This window comes from Triturus cristatus, chromosome 10, assembly GCF_964204655.1.
Source record: "Triturus cristatus chromosome 10, aTriCri1.1, whole genome shotgun sequence".
Classification (NCBI taxonomy): domain Eukaryota; kingdom Metazoa; phylum Chordata; class Amphibia; order Caudata; family Salamandridae; genus Triturus; species Triturus cristatus.
Window position 1 is genome coordinate 1168700335 of NC_140593.1, and position 21045 is coordinate 1168721379.

At 43.2% G+C, this 21045-nt stretch overlaps 1 pseudogene; it reads left to right on the forward strand.

Moving 5' to 3' along the window:
• The first annotated feature begins 329 nt into the window (after positions 1-329).
• Positions 330-21045, forward strand: part of LOC146796873 (extracellular calcium-sensing receptor-like) — a 125741-nt pseudogene continuing 105025 nt past the window's right edge.

The following is a 21045-nucleotide window of genomic DNA, read 5'->3' on the forward strand; positions in this document are numbered from 1 at the left end:
TCAATGACCCAGCTTCAGATTTTATGGTATAGAAAACACAACATCAATTGAAATGGACGGATTGATCCTCAACTAGTATAAGTTTATTATTGTGAAAGATCCTCACAAACCTCACAACCTCAGCTTCTTTCCATCATGTTCAGAAAGTTTCCATTTTCTCACTATTACTGTTTAAACTATGACCCACCAATACCCATGGAATCAAGAGTGTGGACAGAAGACAAGTGATAATGATAAGGAAGAACATGTGGTTACATTTTAAATGATGCTCCTGTTGATATGTGTTTTAGGGCCAGTGTCATATATAGACTGAGCTAAAGCTACATACTATGGAAAAGCATGCATGCAAACATGGCTCATCACAAAAAATCTTCCTGTCACACGTGATTATGCTACTACGTCTGTGGGAAATGGCATCTGCTGCTGCAGCCAAAGATCGATCAACTCTCTGTGGGCTCTCCACACCAACCATGGAAAGCTATTGCAAGGATGGAGATGTGACAATTGGTATTCTGGCTGCTGTCCATTTGGAGACCATTATCCCTTCAACTAACTTCTTATTAACAGAACCTCCTGCATCCAGACGTTGCCAAAAGTAATTATGCATCCTTTGAAACTGGTGTCTCCTGAACAAACTGCTGATTGAAACAAGGAGGTTATTTGTCAAAGTGATAAGTGGAAAATAGCTATATATCTATATCTATATCTATCTCTCTCTCTCTCTCTCCCTCTATCTCTCGCTCTCTTTCTCTCTCTCTGTATATATATATATATATATATATATATATATATATATATATATATATATATATATGTGTGTGTGTGTGTGTGTGTGTGTGTGTGGGTGTGGGTGTGTATGTTCATGCATATATATGTGTGTGTATGTTTGTGTGTGTGTGTGTGTGTATACAGACACCAGTAGGTAGTTGTATTTAGGACCATATTTCCATAGGAAAAGCACTTTTGGACTTGCCTATATCTCTGGTGCTGTTTGACAAATCTTCACAAACTATTCCCAAAGAAGTGTCTGGGTGATTCTTGTTGTTCATGGAAAGTTTTGGTGTGATCCGTTAAGCGGGGGCTGATATTAAGAGGGGGTCAAAAAACATGTGTTTCCCATGGTAATTCCCATAGAAATCTTAGACACTACTACAGCCCGAACCTCTAAACGGAATTGCACCAAATTTGGCAGAAAGGTAGCTGTTGGTCCAGAAACCGACCATTTTGTAAATTTGTTCAGTAGTTGAGGAGTTATTAAAAGAAATTCAAATTTGTATATATAGGGATGCAGATCCTCCAAGGAGGTGACAGTCCCAGTGCTGTAATCTGATTGGCTGCCAACACTACAACCAAGAAGTGTTGACAGCCAACTTAGGGCACAGCTTCTATCGAGTCCCCAAAAAAACGTTATCAATGAAAGAGATGGGTGCAGGGTAGGAATCCCCTAACCCTATAGACCTCTTAGGAAGGGTCCCAGCGGGACCTCGCCAGGGCAAAATAAGTTTATAAAAAAAGCTTCAGTGGAAATTTTTAAAACGGGTGCAAAGGTATTAAGGGACCACATTTTCAATAATCCCTATGTCAATCATATATACACATTTATAAACTCAGCCTAGTACCACTTCAATGAAGTGGTAGTAGTTTGTTGATAAAAATATAGCCGAATACTTAAGTGCATGTAAAACCCTAACCCAGAATGCTGCAAGTTGCTGACTTTCCATTAATGCAAAATTGTGATAAAAGTACATGGCGAATTCTTAACTTTTGTAAACATACCCATCAACTAATAACATAGCCATAGTGAGAAAATGGAAACTGTGTAAGAGTGAGTGGCAAATTCCGCACCACTGGTGGAGTTAGTGGAGTTTTGCCACTCTGCACTCTGCTTGGAGTGTGGAGTTTGACAAAAGCTCTGACTTCCACTGATTAGGGGAGTTTACTAGTGCTCGCCATCACCAGAGCCTGCAGTGTCTCCATATAAAGTGTGCACCACTGGCTGTTTATTTTAATAAGGAGTTCGGTACTTGGCTACAGAGAAAGCCAGACTCTCACGGGCCCCATAACTGTGCAGATGTTTACCTATTATGCTGTACTATTTTTCCCTTGTGTTTAATCGCCTCTAATTCCTGAGCCCTTTTGAACTCCAGGAGTGGAAACATTCTGGATTTAGCTCTGGTGTTTACTTTCCTCCAGCAGGCAACTGTGATGTGAGGCACCTGCTGGCCATCTGGATAGTACTGGCAATGCCAAATCATTGAGATAAAAGGTAGAGCGTGAGCCTGTGTACCAATGTAGCTGCTTTCTCGTTATCTCTTGCTGCCTCCGTGCTTGCACTTCTTTTTGATGCATCATTCATTTACGTAGCTGTCAAACAATCCCCTCTCAGATGCCAGTCTTTCAGTTTAACTATTCCTGGATTTTTAGCTGTTAACACTGTGCATTATGGGTATGTGTAGTTTACCAAGTACAGCCTTAAAAGGTACAGCATGTAAAGTGTGGTTGGATTAAAGAAAACACTTATGCACCATGTGACACTTATGCAGAGGACCACATGCCTAGTGTAAGGTGCTTAGGCTCTGCAGTGCATGTTTAATTTATGTACACATCCACGTTGTGCCTCATAATGCTCTAAGAATGATTAGGGGGCGGGGGGTCAGGGACGGGGTGCATTTTTTAAATTATCACTTATTAGCAGCACTGGAGGTGGGGACAGTTACTCAGGAAGTTCATACATGAGGGTCAGGGTGTGATGTGGATGGGTCAAGGTGTGGTGTGGAGGGGTTAAGTGCAATCATAAGGGGAAGAGTAATGAAAGGCTGAGTTCCATTTTCTAAGGGCGCTTACCATTTTGGCAAAGAGTGTTTTCTGTACTCTTCGAGGCGATCTGCCCTCTCTGCCTGAGTCTCAGGTTAAACAGCATCCTGCTGGAGCTGCTGCTGGTCACCCTGAAGGTGCTCTGGGCCTCTGTAAAGGTTGCAGGCTGGTGCAGCCCCGGTAAAAGACCTTGGTGGGCAAGTTGTACCTGGTGACGGGTGCCGGCGACAGCCTGGGTAGGTTCTTCACCGTGGAGCTGGGGTGCCCGGTGCTGGGCTGTGCAAGTGCTGTGGGAGGTCATTATCAACAGCCAGAGTAGGAGATGTCTGAGCTGCTGCAGGTTGTGTACCAGGACATCCAAGTCAGCAAGGTTCAGCAACAAGGTAAGGGGCTGTGTACATGTGAAAACTTACATTTGCACAACTTGTGAAATTCCATTGCTTATCAACATTGCTTATCAGGTGCAATGTTTCTATGATGCAAATTGAAATGTACTTGATCCTGTTAACCATATATAGGAATCATACAGGATGTTCGTACAAAGAATTGCGAGGCCTGAGTGCAAACAACTATTAAACGCATCAATTTACCCGACATAACCAACATTCTCCACATTCTTGTACACCCAGGTTTTGAGGAGCACTGGGTCACCCCATTATACCAGATGTATATTTGTAAATCGCACGCTCACCCTTAGGCATCTTAGCGCTGAGTAACAGATGTTTATTGTTACCCAACTCAATGGTACTCTGGGAACATGGGTAATAAAGCAATTAAAGGAAAAATGGTTCTTTCAGGGGGTATAATTGCATGCACTATAGAGTAGATGAATAATCATTACGTGATTTCTAGCCAAATCCATTGTTAAAAGAAGAAGCCAAGCAAGAGGACTTCATTTCATTCTGTAATTTCTCTTCCCATTGACATAAGTGGATTTCCCATCATCCATATGCATAGGAAGTGACATCTCTGGTTTTTCAGCCAAAACCACCTTTAAAGAAGAAGTCAGGCAAGGGTCTTCAGTTCCCATTACTCATATGCAAATGACGTGACATCACTGGTTTCCCACCCATGGCACTGCTTCACTTCTTCCCCTCCCATGACCTAATTAATGGCAGCTGCAGTGCAGATGTGCTGCTGGCATGCCAAAGGCAAGCCTGTTTATGCACATCTTCCCCTGGACAATGGCAGTGCAAGGAACTCTGGTTCTCCCATATCCACTGCTACGTCGCAGCACTCCTCTGTGCTCTCAACCTCGGCTACTGCTAGCCATACTGTTGTCGCACTGCACCACAAAACACGGGAGGAGCGTTCACATGTGCCTCCTGCAAGTTCACATGCACTTTCCACGACCTACACAAAACACTCCCGCACTTACTGCTCCCAGCACCCCACAAGCACACACAAACGAGACACAAAGACCAAACACCACCCAAACAACAGTGGCATCTTATCACCAGATGGTTGGTAAGAGCGGAGCCCTTCACTTTACTTTGGTCCTAATGAATGCCACAGACCCAACTGGGCCACACGGCAGAAACATGCCGACCACACCGATAACGGTGAGGGGACATTAAATTCCCCACTACACCGTTTACTAGTTTTTAAAAAAAAACATATAGCTGCCTATAACATTAAAATTAATTTGACAGCTATAATGGCTCATTCACTTTTCACGGGCCCCCACTTAGTTTAGAAGTGCATTGCTGTCGCCAGGTGTATGCCCGCCCTCCACCAAACGGAGTTTCTGGAGGGCGAGGACGATAAATGATGAAGCATGACACCAGGTGGTGTGTGAGACCAGTCCAACACATATTGTGAGATGCATACACCCACAATCTAAATCCTCTGCACCTAGGTCACTTTATCTGGGAGCGCCCCATTTTGTGTTGAACATTTTATGTTGGAGGCTGGCCTGCTCCTGGTGCCTCGCGCCTCTAGTTCCCTCCCCCTGGACCACCAGGGGATAGTGTGGTTACATGTTTATTTAACTAGCATACCACAGAGAGAATTAGAAACACATACTTGCTTGGTGGCAGAATACCTTTGTGGGAGACAGTAGGCCTTACAGCTACTCATAACATAACATAACATTTTATACCGGTCAATAATTTACATTTTCAATACAAGAGTCACTTTGTGGTATCATAGTGTATGGACAAACCACGCCAAGTCCATGTAAGATTCATCACATCCCAACTAGCCGGTGGTCCAGCTTCAACTGCCACCCTACATATACCACGTTCTTACTGTCTTGTAAGGTTCCAGCACAAGCAACTATGGAACCTTACAAAGACATCACACTTCTCCTTGCACAACAAATAGTACATATCAATAATTTAACAAAGTTGTATGTGCACTTAAACAACTGATTTACCTATAATTTTCTCACCTAACATGAAGAGATAGGATACTAGCTAAGACACTGGTTATTAGCTCACCACTGCATCTTTAAGATGAGACTTGGCCTTGCAGACCCTGCTACTTATTCTTCTGTCAACTCTATTTTTGTCACTTTGACTGGAATGACTCAAGTTCAGTACTACATCATGTTTGAGAGAAGTTCCTGGAATTCCACACACTTTCACAGCCCGATTCACGTTCAAAACCCTGCGGTCATCTGGTTTGGTTTCGTTATTAAAAACTTTGATCACTCTTTTATTCTGTGTAAATTTGGACCACTGAGCACTCCCTACAGGTTCCATATTTTTTGGAATATCACCCACTTGTATTGTGATGTCTTTCACCCTTTTACTTTTGTCGAAGTACTCCTTTCTCTTTCAAAGAGACTCAATCTCCTTATCACACCAATCTCCTAGACCAATCAATTTTACACCCTTGTTCTAATCTATACATCCTAGACATAACTTGGTACTAGGAAATCATCCTTTAAATTATTTAAAGGGTGACTTTCCAGTTTTGGAGTGAGGAGACATGTGATAGGCCATGATGCCCTCATGTAACACACTCTTCAAATCCATTTTATTCATCTTAAGCAACTGTTTGATTTCCTTTAAGGTTTTGTTCACCCTCTTCACAGCCCCATTCGATTCAGGATGCAAAATAGAAGCCCTCTTGTGCTCCATGCCACAATCTTTTATGAAACTTTCAAACTCATCGGGGCAGAACGGAGGACAATTATCAGTCAACAGTGACTTGAAAAAGCTTTCATGTTTAAAAATCGCCATTAAAAACCTTATCATACTACAAGACGATAGATCCTTAACACAGCTCAGTTCCACACACCGAGAATAAAGCTCCAGTAAAGATCCAGTAAAACTATCAGGTTAGGAGTTTGCTGTCCACCTCTAAGTGGGCCAATTATATCCATGACAATCTCCTCCGATAGATGTTCTGACAACCTCCTGTATACCATCGAAATCCGCCTGGTGAACAGATTATTATCACTATTGCGGCATTCAATGCAATACCGCACAAACCTTTAGACCTCAGTATCCAGACCTGGCCACCAGAAGTTGGCACACAATCTTTCCTTGGTCTTAACAATTCCTAAGTGACCTTTGTGTGCCGATGAAATAAGTTTGCTTCTTAACCCTACAGGAGGAATAAGCCTGGCACCTCTTAGTGAAGAATCCTCTATCCACAGGCAATTCATCTTTCACCAAAGACCATGGTTTGGCAAGATCTTCAATTTTATTCACCCTTATAGCAGTGAAGACTTCACACAATCCTCTGCCATTTCCCAGTTTAGTTACCCATTCTTCTTCTGAAATGACACCCAAAGTGTCTTCCCACACACTTACAGTCTCTTCCAACAATCCATCTTCTACCTCTTGACCCCCTTCTTCTTCAACATTACTTTTGACAAGACGAGAAAGACAATCTGCGCAATAATTCTTGGCCCCTGGTATTTTTTCCACATCAAAGCTGAAATCTTGTAGAGAAATTAGCTATCTTCCTAACCTGGCAGAAATTACATCCAACCCTTTCTTCATGAAACCCTCCTTCAAGGATTTGTGATCTGACCTAACCTCAAAATAGGTAACCCACACAAAGTTTCTGAATTTATTTAAAGCCCAGTAAATTCCTAGAGCTTCTCGTTCAATTACTGAATAATTGTTTTCTGAATGTCTCAAGCTTCTTGACGCACATGCAATCAACTCCTCAACTCCCTTCCTTTTTTGAATCAGAACATCTCCCAAACATTTCAAACTAGCCTCTGTTACTATTATTGTCTCATCCCCTCACACAAATGCTTTTATGCTAGGAACATTTTTAAGATCGGTTTTCAACTCTTCAAACTCTTTTTAGAATTCTAAACTAAATACAAACTCAACTGAGATCCTACATTTACCATTTTCATTGCATCATTTTGCACACATCTGGTATTAAAATCTATCAGTCCTCGAAAAGAGATTAACTCCTTCTTGTTTTTGGGCTCTTCCATTTTCATTATAGTGTTCACCAATTCCTGTTTCAGCAAAATACCCTTGGAGGAAATAAGGTGACCTAGATATTTCAACTATTCTACACACAATGTACATTTCTTTCCCTTAAGAGTAACACCTGGCTTCATTAGTGTGAGAACCAAGCATGTCCTTTTATCATGCTCTTGCTTATCTTTACCAAAAATCAGTAAATCATCTTGGTATTACCTTACTCCATGGAGATCCTTTAACACCTCAGACATTAGCCCAAAAGTTAGCCTATTGAATTTAAAAGTCTCCATAGGAGTTATGAAAGCTGTAAAATGTTGCAAGGACAAGTCGAACTCAACTTGGTGATATACAGTAGTCATTTCCAGTGTGCTAAACACGTTAGTCCATTCAAAGGTTGTCACCAACTCTTCAATATTAGTAAGTAGGAATTTGTCCACCACTACCTTGTGATTGAGAGCCCTTAAATCAACATGTGGTTCTGTTTTTTCACAATAACTACTAGTGCTATCCACTCTGTTGCCTTCACTGGTTTGAGCACATCTGTATCAATTAGTTTCTGAATTTAGTTTTTCACTTTTGCATGCATTCTAATAGAAATGCCTCATACCTCAGCCACCACCAGGACTGTGTTTCCTTTTAACAATGAACAAAACTCTTTCCCAAAATTGTTAGTAGGCTATTGAACCTCTTGGACTATAATATGTGGATTTGAATTGAGATCCAATTTGATGTCACACACATCAATTAAGAGGCCACAGTATGTATGATATACGTAGATTCTCATTGTTTTAAGTACAAAATACATAAATTGTTATCAAACCTAAGTGGTAAAGCAAAGTGCTACAGCACTAAATAAAGTGAACCGCACAGTGAGTAGTGTGCAAAAACTACTCAAAAACAGATTACTACAAGTATAAATTGGCTGTTGACCATACTGGGAAAAGCCTATGTTGTAATGTGCTGAAGGACAAGTGTGCAGTGGTCCCAGTCGCGTCTCCTGCAGGTAAGAGCAGTGGGGCAGTGGAGATGTCGATAGACAACAGAATAGGATTTTTATTTTTTTATTTTTCCCTGTACTGTCGACATCCCACTGGACTGCCCCACCGTGCTTACCTGCAGGAGCCGCAATTGGGTGGTCCAATCACTGGGAAAGAGACAGTTCATTTTCTGAGACTAGTGTCAACATTTTGACTCCCATCCCGGCAATCTCAGCATGCTTACCCTGGTGGATGATCACAATTACTTTTAACATGCTGGATTCATACTCTGGTACTACAGTTCAGTGCATTTGTATGGTCCCTACCACTCCTTCACTCATTTGGGAAATTTGGGAAATTTTTAACTGTAAATACAAGTAAAAAGATGACTTTGTTGCAATGCTAATTGTCACTGCTTGAGGTGTTTGAAAACCCTATTTCTTGTTGCTGTTCAAGGTGGATAGTCAATGCCAATCAATGCATGAAAACAGACTCCATAATTGTCTTCATGAATCTTTGTTTTCTACCTCCAGTATTTATACAGAGCTCTACCAATGTGTCCTCGCCATGGTGTTTGCCATTAATCAGATCAATCGAAGCCCAGATCTCCTACCTAATACCACCTTGGGTTTTCAGATCTATGACTCATGTTCCTCTGAGTTGGGAGCTATCGGAGGCACCTTGCAGCAGCTCTCAGGAGGGAAGGAGACAATCCCCAACTATGACTGTCATTGGAGGCCCAAGATGGCCGGCTTCCTGGGAGATGGCCTGACAGTAGGTGCTCTGCCTATGGCCAGAATACTAGGAGTCAGTCGAATCCCACAGGTATGACACAGACCTATCTTATACTGTCAACTCTTCCTGTTGTTTCTCTTTCAGTGATGCTGATTCTCCACGTTCTTTGGACAATTCCATATTATTAGAACAATTGCCCTACTCCCAGCAAGCATAATTCCCCTAACTATCTGACTCTAATACTAACTTTGACTCAATTTCTTTTGCCATTGTAATGAGGTAGCCTGATGGTATTCTGCTCTACTACAAGCAATATATTGAGGAAAACATATACATATTTGTACTTGGAGCGTGACTGTAAATGCTATTCGTGTCAATTCTGTGAGAAGTTTACATTCTGTAATACTGCTATAGTGACCTTGAGGATGAGGTACAGTTTCCACTGTTACTCAATTTATCTGCCACTCTTCTCAAAAGGAGTAATTACTCATTTTACACACAAACTGTGGGGTTTTGTATCATGCATGGATTTTTCTCCTATTAAATTCTGTGTAAATCCCAAATATTTGTAATTCCTAAATGTAATTCGTTTTGTGTGATGTTCTAGATGTAATCAAAGTGATTGCTTCAGGGACTGCAGAATGCAGGATCTTAAACTTTAGAGAAGTCCCTGAGAGTGATTCAGGATAGAAGTACTTTTATGAGTTGTAGAAAGATTGTTGAAAAAGGAAAAAAATGGAATGCCATACCTGCTTTCTGTCAGAGAAATGGTCAATGCCTTTCAGTAAGTGTCATGGTTATTTTTTTAATTTGGGGTGCAGTTTATAATATACACCATTTTACTGCCTCCATCTGAAGTTCCTCGTCAAGTAATAACTTTAGAGGTGTGAACTAATGTAACTCATCTCAGGCCTTTAGTTGATGTTACTAGCGAATAGTGTTTAGCTGGTTAAATCACATGTATTTTGATCCCAGGAGGCAATGTAGGCATTTAAAGTAAGGCGGAATGTGATTACAGAGCGTAAAGTTGAAACTTAGTTTAATTCCGAACATTCTGCAATTTTGTTTTTTAAACGAGACCCATATTGAATTTCTGTGTATTGTTCTTCCATTAGTTTTGGTGCAAAAGACCAAAAGAGAATATGAATCTTGGTTTTATGGGGTGGAGTTGTTTGAGAGCATTTGTTATGAGTGTTGATGGATGGGCTAAACGTATATCAGGGAGACTAAAGTTTGATCTGTTTTAGAGTTTGTGAGATTGCTCTGAGATTATGGTACCTACTCTGACTGGAATTTTATAGGATATACTATCAGAAAACAGCAAATCTCGGAATCAAGTAAGTACATGTAATGCAAAATGTAGCTGAAAAAGAAACACATAATGTTTGCCCACTAGTTACATATCCCGATGTCGTATTCAAACTATGGGCGGAACATGAAGAGCTGGGGATTAAATTGGGAGAGTAGCACTGGCATTTTTGAGGAGGGGAACTAATTGAGAAGATGGATGAGTTGTAGGCCAACTAAGTGAAAAGATAAAGAGATAGTCAAACAGTACATTGCTGTAGAGGTAGGTCAACAGAGGCGACCTGAAATGTGCAAAGGTTGGTAGATTACCCAATGCTGGGCCAGGCATGAGACCCTTGTAATGCTTGGAAATGCACTGCAAGGATAATAATACAGTATGAACTTGGCTCCCTCACAAAAGTGTTATGTGCTGACAATGAAATTCCAAAACCTATAAATTCAGATATAGAACAAGGAGCACCAGCAAGTAAAAGAGTATCATGCATGTTCAAACTGAGTCAATGTGAAATGGTGCTCTGACAAGTGACCACTGTAGTGCCAGCACCACTTGTGCCCTCTGATGGATTCCCACCTAATGTCATCATTCCATCCATCCACCCCATTGTGCTTTACAAAAGATACACATTTACAAACACACACGTCCAGACACCACAGTTACATTCCCCTTAACCTGTTGATTCTCTAAAGAGGATACAGTATTGTGTTTTGGGGGGAGTATATAAGCATACTGGTCTGGTGACATAAGTAAAGTCTCTAGTATCAGTTTAAGTTGATGGGAAGGGTCTTCCAAAGATGTTTTTCTTATTGGCCAATGTGTGGGTTACCTGGAAATATTTAATAGAGCTTGGTGTTATCATCCATGTTTCCTGTAAGCATAGCATGTCTCCTGTTTTGAGGAATTCCATGGCTTCTTTATTAGCTAAAGTCTATTTGAGCCCAGCCACATTCCAACTTATTATTCTGATCTTGGTTCTTGTTGTCAGCTCTTTTATGCCTTCAAAGTTGTTCGTTTTGGCTTTCCCTGGTATCCATTGATGTTTGGATCCGTGAAAGATCGAACGTTTTCTTGTGCTAGGAATTTGACTTCCCATTGGTATGCAGTGCTGTTGAGATCCAGGCCAAATCCTCAGATATCATTACATCATTAGGTGCTCTTACCTCCATGCAATATCTAGTTAAGTTGCCCTTGCAAAGCTGGATTTTAATATTACTATTGCAGGTTTGACTCAGAATCAATTTTGTACCCCTTAGTATGCGTTTCTGTGGCTCTTGTGCCACTTGTTTATGTAACCTCTATAATAGTACTTGGGGTATTTTTCAGTTGGGCAGTTATCTACACGGATCCCCCAGACCTTAAGTAGTTCTTTTTCTGCCATAAGGTTTTGAGTGTCTAACCTGCTGGTCCACTTTGTCAGGGTTGTCTCCCTATAGCTTATCCAGGTGTAGTTTTTAAAGTGCACTGATGCAAGATGAGCTGATATTAAATAGGCTAGTGAGGGTATGCTTAACAGGAGATATATAATATTTGAGAGGTTTAGGATGTCTCCCGGGCCTCTTGTCTTGAATTTGGGGGTGAAAATTACCGTAAGTGATGAGTTATCAAAAGGTTCTTTTACCATGTCTTTTCCCTCCATTTCATGTCTTTGCCCGTCGGGTGAATTTGTTTGATCATAAATCCTCATCTGGCTGTTTTCCCAGCATGGTGAATCTTTTGTTATGTCATATGGTTTAATGCTGAAAGGTTGCTTGAGCATCCGGGCCCTTTGATTGGGTGTTGTTGTCTTCCATGCTATTGTAGTTTGTGAAGTTGCTGTATTTTGGCCTTTGCGTTGTATTTCCATTAGTGGTGGGTATACCTTTGGTGTGCAAGAATACTGGTGCCGGTGACGACATCTCCGGCTTCTTGCACGGTTGCATTTCCGTGGATCTGTGTCCTGTTGTTCGAGTTATCGTGCTTCTGCAGGTCTCAGATGGTGGCCTTGCCTGCCAACTTTCTGTTCTTTTAGCCACATTTCTGTGGTTGGTGTTCACCACCTCGGTGTAGGATTGTGCCTGAGAGTTGGGAGCAGTGTGTATATCGAGATACATTGAATTTGCCTTATGTGGACCTTCTGTGTTCTTCACATTCAGATTTTTTGAACTGGAAGCTTTCTGGCAGTTTCTTGCCTGAGCCACTTCATCTATAGTGCTGTTTCCTCATTTGGAAGATGGGATAGTTCAATCACCCTTGTCAGTGCTCTCTGTGCCAGTGTTAGACTGGTTATGGACTTAGTCTGGGAGAGTTGCCCTTTCACACTTTTTGTTTTCAGTGATTTCCGTAGTTTTTTCTTTTGCCGTCTGGAAAACTACCCTTCAATTACTCTTTGGCCTGTTGTCCTGCTTTTTTGTCCATCATGTATGCTTGTTGCAGGGCTGCCACTTTTGCTCGGGAGCATGACGCTGGTTGGAACAGCTGTGCCAATTATTGCTTCTGGTTCCATCAATGCTCTTTGTTACTCCAGGGGGCAGTTCTTCATTTTCAGAGTTTTTCCTATCTTGTGTGTTGTTTGTCCATGCTTCCCTGGATTGATTTATTAAGGTTATTAGCAAATCAGGCAGTGTAGTTATTTTTTCTACTATTGCTTCACTAAAGTTCTTTACTTGTCTTGTGGTAGCCTCTTGGCCATTTTCTCTAGTAGTCCATTTGTCTACTTTGGAGTTAATCATGTCCACCTTTTTATTAATTGTCAAAACACTTTGTGCTAGCATATGTATTAATTCCACCTGTATCACTAATTTGTGGGATTGCCAGGTAAGTGTCTTTACTGCTGCCAGCATAGAGGAATTTATTGTGTTCAGAATGAGTTCCAGGCCATCCTTATAAGTCGGATCCTGATCATTACAATGGGATATTGACCCATGGCGACTCCTGTGGGTTCCACTGCCATTGGTTGTGGTTTGCTGGCTGATATTGCTGTTGTTGTGATGGGCTCTGTGTATGGTATATGTGGGGTGCAAAGATCACCAAATTGTTGTTGTATGTGAACCCTTCTGGAATTGTTAACGGGTGTGGAACAGTTATGATTGGTTCCCCAGACACAAGGGTTAGTAGAATCATCCAGAGTGTCATGTTGCTGGTCGTTAGTGTGGTGAACGAGGGCCTCGATTTCAAAGAAATTCTTATTTTGAATGGGTCCAGAGAGTATTCGACCCTGCGTCTTGCTTAGTACTTCGCCGTCATTTATAGTTGACGATATCTCAAGGATCGCAGTTTGCTCTAACCGATGGTCTGTAATGTTATTATTAATTTGTTTGCTGATGGCATTTTGGGTGCCGTTACTATCCGTGGCCGTATCTGCTGTGTCTGCGAGTCTCACCATCTCTGTAATTAACAATTCTTTTAGACTATCCCGAATCATACAATTTGGGATAAAAGTGGGGGCCTCTCTCTCCATTGTTGCCTCCTGGCTGGCTAGCAGGGGGCTTGGCCTGGTGTCCACTGTGAGCCCCTCATTTCCCACCATACAGCCTGTGTGATCTCCTGGGGTTTCCGTCTTCAGCCTTCTAAAATACTGATGTGTCAGGAGGCGCCCTATTGCTAGTTTGCGAGTCGCCCGGTTTCTGGTGATACCATGTCCTTCTCTTCCCTCCGCTGCTGTGGTAGATAGGGTGTGCAGCTCGGTCCCTGTCCCTATCTTGCCCCGATCTACAGACTTTTCTGTCCCTCATTGCTTCCCTTTTGCTGCCACTCCCTTATGTCTTTATTGTCAGATTCTGCACTCTTGATTTTTCTAGTGGTTGTCCTAGAGGTAGTCCTATTCCTGGAGCCTCAAAGACCTTGTGCGAGTGTTTCCAATTGGTGTAAAATGCAGAAGTCTGCAGCCTGGCCCTGCGCACTCAATCTGTGGCCTGCTCTCTTGACTTCTGCTGCCTAGTTTGGCTATGTCGAGTAGCTGTTTGGACTTGCGCATGTTGTCTTGCTTGGGGCGTTGATCTCATTGGTACGGTTGGATTCCTGCTGGGAGGTGGGTGGGCTTCCCTATCTAGCTGTGTGAATGTGAGTGTTGCTGTTATAAGCTTTATCCAGGGGTCCCCGGGTGTATAAAATGTAGTGTCTGTGCCTGTGTATCTGTGTATTATTCCTATACAGTGCTGTACTCTGTCCTGGGTCCCCCGAATGCCTTGTCTGTATTTCGACTAGAGATGATCTGCTTGTTTGTTTGTTTATTATGAAGGGTGTGATAGTCTTGATTCCTTCTTGTGTGACCACTTTAGGCTGAAGTAATCAGTGAGCTATAGTCAGAAGAGCTGTGAGGAGCAGTGTAGTTCTGCCATGTAGTCCTGCTGTACGGAACAGGGGAGGGGGGAACTGTCAGTCACAGGAATCGCAACCATAGGGCCACTGTACCGCGGGTTAGCCACAGGGTCACTGTACCATGGATTAGCCTCCTCCTTCAAGATGGTAGCACCCCCCTTTGTGTCCTACCCCAAAGTCCCCCCCACCACACAGCAGCAATCTACCTCAGCTCTGGATGGCTCCGGACTCAGTCCACTCATTCTGGGTCTGGTTTGAGATTCTGGTTCTGAGTCCTTTTGGGTCTTCTGGGTCCTGCTGTGCGTCCAACCAGCTATCTCTACAGCCACTCAAACCCCAAGGAGGAGGGTGTGCTGTTGTGGCAGTTGGTGAGGCGGCTGTGTGGTGCAGGTACAGGAGCGGCACAATGCGAAGTAGCACGGGGGCTCCCCGACCTGTGCCCACTGCATCTCCGGATGTTCAGCAGCCCAGCAGCATGATGAAAATGAAAACGCCAAACCGCTGTATTGCCGCCGCAACTCTACCACTGCCAATAAAACTGCTTGCTGTTTACAGGCTCAGGTCCGTGGTCCGTGGTCTGTCGAGTATAGAACCACACCAGATGGGAGCTGTCAGGAGCCGTCACCACCACCGCATACTCCTCTCAGCTGTCACCACCGCGTACTCCTCTCAGCTCACTTCCGCATCGCTACTTTTTGGTATATGAACTATGTTCTCACGTAGATATGTTACACGATGTATTATTCATGCACTTTAGGAAGTCAAATATTGTGCATCAGGTGTGTGTCTCACATGTCCACAGCACCCAAAGCCTGCAAGACATTTTATGCTCAAACTAGTCACCCGAAGCTATTGTATAATAGCCAACTTCCAATTATCACGATTTATGTAAGATTATGCTGACGCAAAAAAAAAAACTATGCCTGAGTCACAGAAGGCCTACTATACAATTTTTGTGCTATACATTTTTGAATTGCTCTGAAGCTAGACTTATAGGTCATCATGTATGCAAATGTTCATTTCACTAAAACTGAATGGATGAAAGCAGCTAGGCTTCTCATGCTCAGTCATGATAGTGAGACTGTAGAACAGTTGGCCTCACTACTTGAAACAACCTGCGAAGAAATTTCAGTTTTCAAATAGCTAAAAACGTAACTCTTTCCTTGTTTGTGGAACGCCTATTATGGTGCCACTTGTCGTGATAGATGAGCCCAACAAGCAAAATGACAGGCACAAAATGAGGGCAGGATGTAAGGAATGACCTCCTCCAGAGCAATATTTAAGTTTTTAGTAAGGCTGGTCTACTGGCCACCTTTCCGGCACCTCGAAAAGGTCTTTGGGACACCAGCCCTAGGGGTGTGTTCTATTTTTTTTGGGAGGGGGCAAGCAGCCACCCTCCTGAGCCAGGAAGGTCCCCGGAGCCCCCATCCTTTGGGGCTATATTCATTTTTAGGTTAGAGTGGGAATAGTAAATGTCACACCTTTAGCTTCTTCATAATTGGTATTGATTGTAATGAGAATAGTAAATGTTACCTTTACAAACTGTTTTTGATTGAAGTGTACATAGTAAATGTCACCCCTTCAGTGTCTAACACTGTCCCAAAATTGGTTTATATTTGACTGTGAATAGCATTTTCACCCCTTTAATCTGCAATACCTTCTTTAAATTGGTATAGATTGGATTGGGAATGGGGAATGTTACCTTCAGTTTCCAACACCTTCTCCAAATTGCTATAGGTTGGAGTGGAAATAGTATATAAAACCCTTTCAGTATCCAGCACTTCCCAAACATTGCTTAGATTGAAGTGGAAATAGGATTTCTAACCTCTTCAGTGGTATAGATTGGAGTGAGAATACTAAGGGCATCATTACAATGCGACAGCATAGCATAACTAATTCATTTAGTTTTTTCTGTCAGCATTTCTTCTGATCGAAAATGTCTAGAGAGGCTCCCATTTACACAGAAGATTATATTCAACGTATCTTGAGCGGCCCCTCCCTCCTCACTAACTCGACATCCACCCCTTCCACCTCTTCCACTGCCACCAATTCCTCTAAGATTCTATTGGACAGACTCGAGAAACTAAAAAGAAGCAGATCCGTACTACCCTCCATGCCCGGATGCTCACCGAATATCTCAAATCAGGAATTATTCCGCTGGGCCTACAAATCCGCAACATTCCAGCAATCTTCACCCAAGATCCCAAATTTCGTACTGGTTTTAGTCACCTGGCCACCACCTGCTCCTGCCACTGGATGGTGTTGGGAATCGATACGGCTTTAGAACATAGCCAAAAGGAATTGGAAGAAATTGCCGAAATCGAGAAACTCATCTTGGAAGACGATTCTATACCTGAAGCCAAGAACCTTCTGGATAAAATCAACTCGACCATTACCACCTTCAATACCTTTGAATTGAACAAAAAAATCACCAAGATACAAAAGGACATAAAATACTATAGTATAGAAAAAACCTATCCTTACCTCAAGGACGAGTTCTACAACACCCCTTACAATCCACCAAGGACACGGAACTGGGGTAGATTCAGGAACAACCAACATATCACCTTTTCTGATTCTTCTAACACCTCAATCGAGGAAGTAAGCTCAAACGAGGAACCCAGTACGTCAAGAAATACAAACAGACCTACACCTCTTTTACCACCTGGTTTTTTAGAACAGGGCCGCGGACGCGGCCAGAACCGTCGACGGGCACGCAACCACTACCAAAATCAATACTCCGGAGAGAGACAAACCAGAAACAAATTCTATCGCTGGGGACCCCAGCAATAATGGCTCTCGAGAGACTGGTAGATTTGATCCCCATTTTCAACCTTTCCAAATACAATCTCTCCGAAAATGAAACTAAACTACTCAGTAGAGGCTTAAGTTTTGTACCCACGGAACGAAGTAACTTCTTTGAACTCCACACACACTTACTACAGTTCTTCCGACGAATCAGATTACGTCAATTCTTTGCAGATAAACCAGAACCGATTTGTTCCAACACAATCCTTTTTCATCCTCCATCCACCTTCAATCCACCCTCACACACCATGCCTCCAGAAATATTATCTTTTGAGAGAATAGTACTCCATGAAGTTGCGAATGTACAGAAAGCTTTTGAATATGTCCCTTACAACCTGCCGTTGGTTGAAAAACAGGCCTTAATCAGCCTCAAGAAAAGATCTGATTTAACTATCAAGCCGGCAGACAAAGGCGGGGGCATCGTTGTCATGGACAATGAAAAATATGATTTGGAGATCAAAAGGCAACTGGCCAATACTGCCCATTATCGTAAACTCACCCATGATCCCCTCCCGGATCTCAGAAACAAGATTAATCAAATCACCAAACAAGCACAGACCCAAGATATTATTTCCTCTAAGGAATTCACTTTTCTCAACAATGCCCATCCACGCACACCAGTGATTTATGTTTTACCGAAGATCCATAAGGACATCCAGAACCCTCCTGGCAGACCTATTGTTTCCGGATGTGGTTCCATTCTGGAGCCCCTGGGTAAATACATAGATGCTATCATCAAGGAGTTTGTCCCCCTCACAGACACCTACATACGGGATAGCATGGACCTGATCAGAACCATCGAAGATAGACCGTTTGATCCAGAGACCGAACTGATGGCTGGTCTCGACATCGAATCACTTTACACGAATATCCCACATGACGAGGGTATTCTAGCCATCCACGAACTATTGGAAAACAGACCAAGGCCCACCCGTATTCCTACGGATTTCATCATGAGCCTTTTACGTATTGCCTTAGAGAACAACTATTTTTTGTATCGTGAAGATTTTTACCTGCAGATCAAAGGTGTCTCAATGGGAGCTTGTTTTGCCCCTAATTTTGCTATCCTGTTTGTTCACAAACTAGAAACATGCCTCATACTCAACCCTAACAATCCATTCAGACCTCAAATTTCCTTATGGCGACGATATATAGATGATGTTCTTTTGTTTTGGAAAGGTAATGCCGACACTCTAACATCCTTTGTTGAATGGCTGAACTACTCCCAACGACATTTGAAGTTCACTTTTGAATACAAAAACAATGACCTTCCCTTCCTTGATCTTAACATACATGCGGAAGAAGGAATAATAGGAACATCACTCTATCGCAAACCTACAGAGAGGAACACCCTATTACACTATTCCAGTTACCATCCGCATGGTCTCAAAGATGGCTTACCCTATGGTCAATTCCTCCGCATCCGGAGGAATTGCAAATGGCGCAAAGACTACTTCAGGGAATCCGATGTCTTACTGCAAAAACTCATAGACAGGGGATATCCTCGTAGATTGACTTCACGCGCCCGCAAAAGAGCGTGGTACTGCCATCGTGATCTTCTCCTCACACCACAACCCAAAAAAACCAACTCCCGCATTCCTTTTGTTTCTAAATTCAGTCCCTGCAGCAACCAAGTTAAGAAGATTATCTCAAAAAACTGGACACTTTTGAGAACGAATAAATCTTTCCAAGAGCCCCCCCTTTTTTCATTCAAACGAGGCGATAACCTCTCGAACCATCTGGTTCATGCCATCACTTGGCCTATCAAACCCGCCCATTCGAATACCATCACTGCAACATGGGGACTACCGCCGGTACTAGGCCACTACAAATGCCAGTCATGCAGTGTCTGCGATCTCACCATCAACACAAAGGAGTTCGAATTCGACAATCGAACATACCCCTTAAACACGCTAACCAATTGTCGGTCACAAAATGTGATCTATGCCATTGAATGCCCGTGCCATCTTCTTTACATTGGACAGACAACCCAAATGGTGAAACAAAGGATTATCCAGCATAAAAGCAGAATACACTGCAAGATCATCACAGCTCCCCTGGTATCACACTATCTGGAAAAGAACCATGACGCACTTGACATGAAGTGGCAAGTAATAGACCAACCGCGGCTCCCACCCAGAGGCGGCAATTTACAACTGCTCTTGAACAAATGCGAATGTAAATGGATTACACGCTGTAACTCCGTGAACCAGGGGCTAAACACTATCGATGAGTGGAACAGCACGATCCAGTTTCCACCCTGATCATCCCAGCACACTTGACTCCAGGCTAGCCCCACACCCTAGCATGTTGGGCATCCAACTCACTGACTAGATACTTTAGATGAACCCTTCTCATGTTTGTCAGTCCTTTGAATCAATGTAAGGTTTCTCTAATTGTATACACTGCCTGCATGTATTGTGCCCACAGGTCCATGTCGCTATTCCCGCTACCATGGCTGTGCCTTCTTACTCCAATTCCATTATGGATTCATTACAGATTTTTTCATTGTTCACCATTCCTGCCCTGCCTGAACTCGCCCGTGTGCTCCCCGAGTTCACATTCTGTCCCGTCTTCTTCCCGGGTCCGTAGAACTCTTCTGTTTCCCCTGTTTTCACGTTCCCTAGGCGTCCTTAGCTACCGCAACGAGCCCTCTCACCAGGACCCAATCACGGCCTTCTGTCATCACTCTATCCCTTCCCATTGGCTGTCCTCCCGGCGTCCCTAGCTACAGCCCCACCCCCAGCTTCATTGTCCAATCCTAACCCGTATCCTTGACGCTGAAGCTCCCTTCATGTAGAGGTTGACTCGGCTTCTCATTCCTGGCAGCGTTCGAGTACCGCACACGTCCGTGGCGGCTTGGTGTACCTTCGTTTAACTATTGGACCCTTACTCCCCTGACCTGCTCATCAAGTAAGTCCGCGCCGCCCCCGCCCCCCCCCCCCTTGTGATTTTTCAGTATCCCTCCGAAATACTGATTTTCGTATTCCACCACTAACCTTAATTTTTTGTCCTCGCCCTCATAGAATTCATTGAAGCGCCCCTTCGCGTCCCTCCCTGGCTCCCTAGCTCCGCTCCTGTTAGCGGTAAGTTTGCAACACAAACCCAAGTGTTCCTCTGCCCCCTCCTTCCTCTTCCCTCCCCCTTCCACCCCCCCTTCCCCCCCCACCCTCCCTGATACTCTTTTCTTCTTATCCCCCAGAGACGCCAAATTCCTTACCCTCACGGAGGTCATGTGATCGGCTCACCAGTCCACCCTGTACCCTTGACAGCAGACACGCTCCTTCGTGTTTCGATTGAATCTCTACCGGGACGTTATATTATCTACTCTCCGGTTCCTTCTACAACCGAGCCCCTCCTTCCCGTGCCTCAGGTACACTTTAGTTGGTTGCTCCCTTTCCCTTCTTCTCTCCTCGCTGTCTCGCTCTCCACCGCTCTGACACTTTTCCCCCCCTTTTTTCGTACAGCACTCCCTGAAATTTACGACCCTGGTCCTGAGGATGATCCTAATTGAATAGGATCGAAACGTCGTCGACCTGTGCCCATCAGCCTTAACTCTTTCTGGCGCCCTCTAATGTTTGGTTCTCCGAATAATTTCGAAAAATATCAAATGGACAATTGAAAAAAAGTGGATGTTTTGAACCTTTCATCTTGTACATATCTTGTAAATACTGTTTTGCGCCATTTGGCTATGGTTTCCTTCACGTTG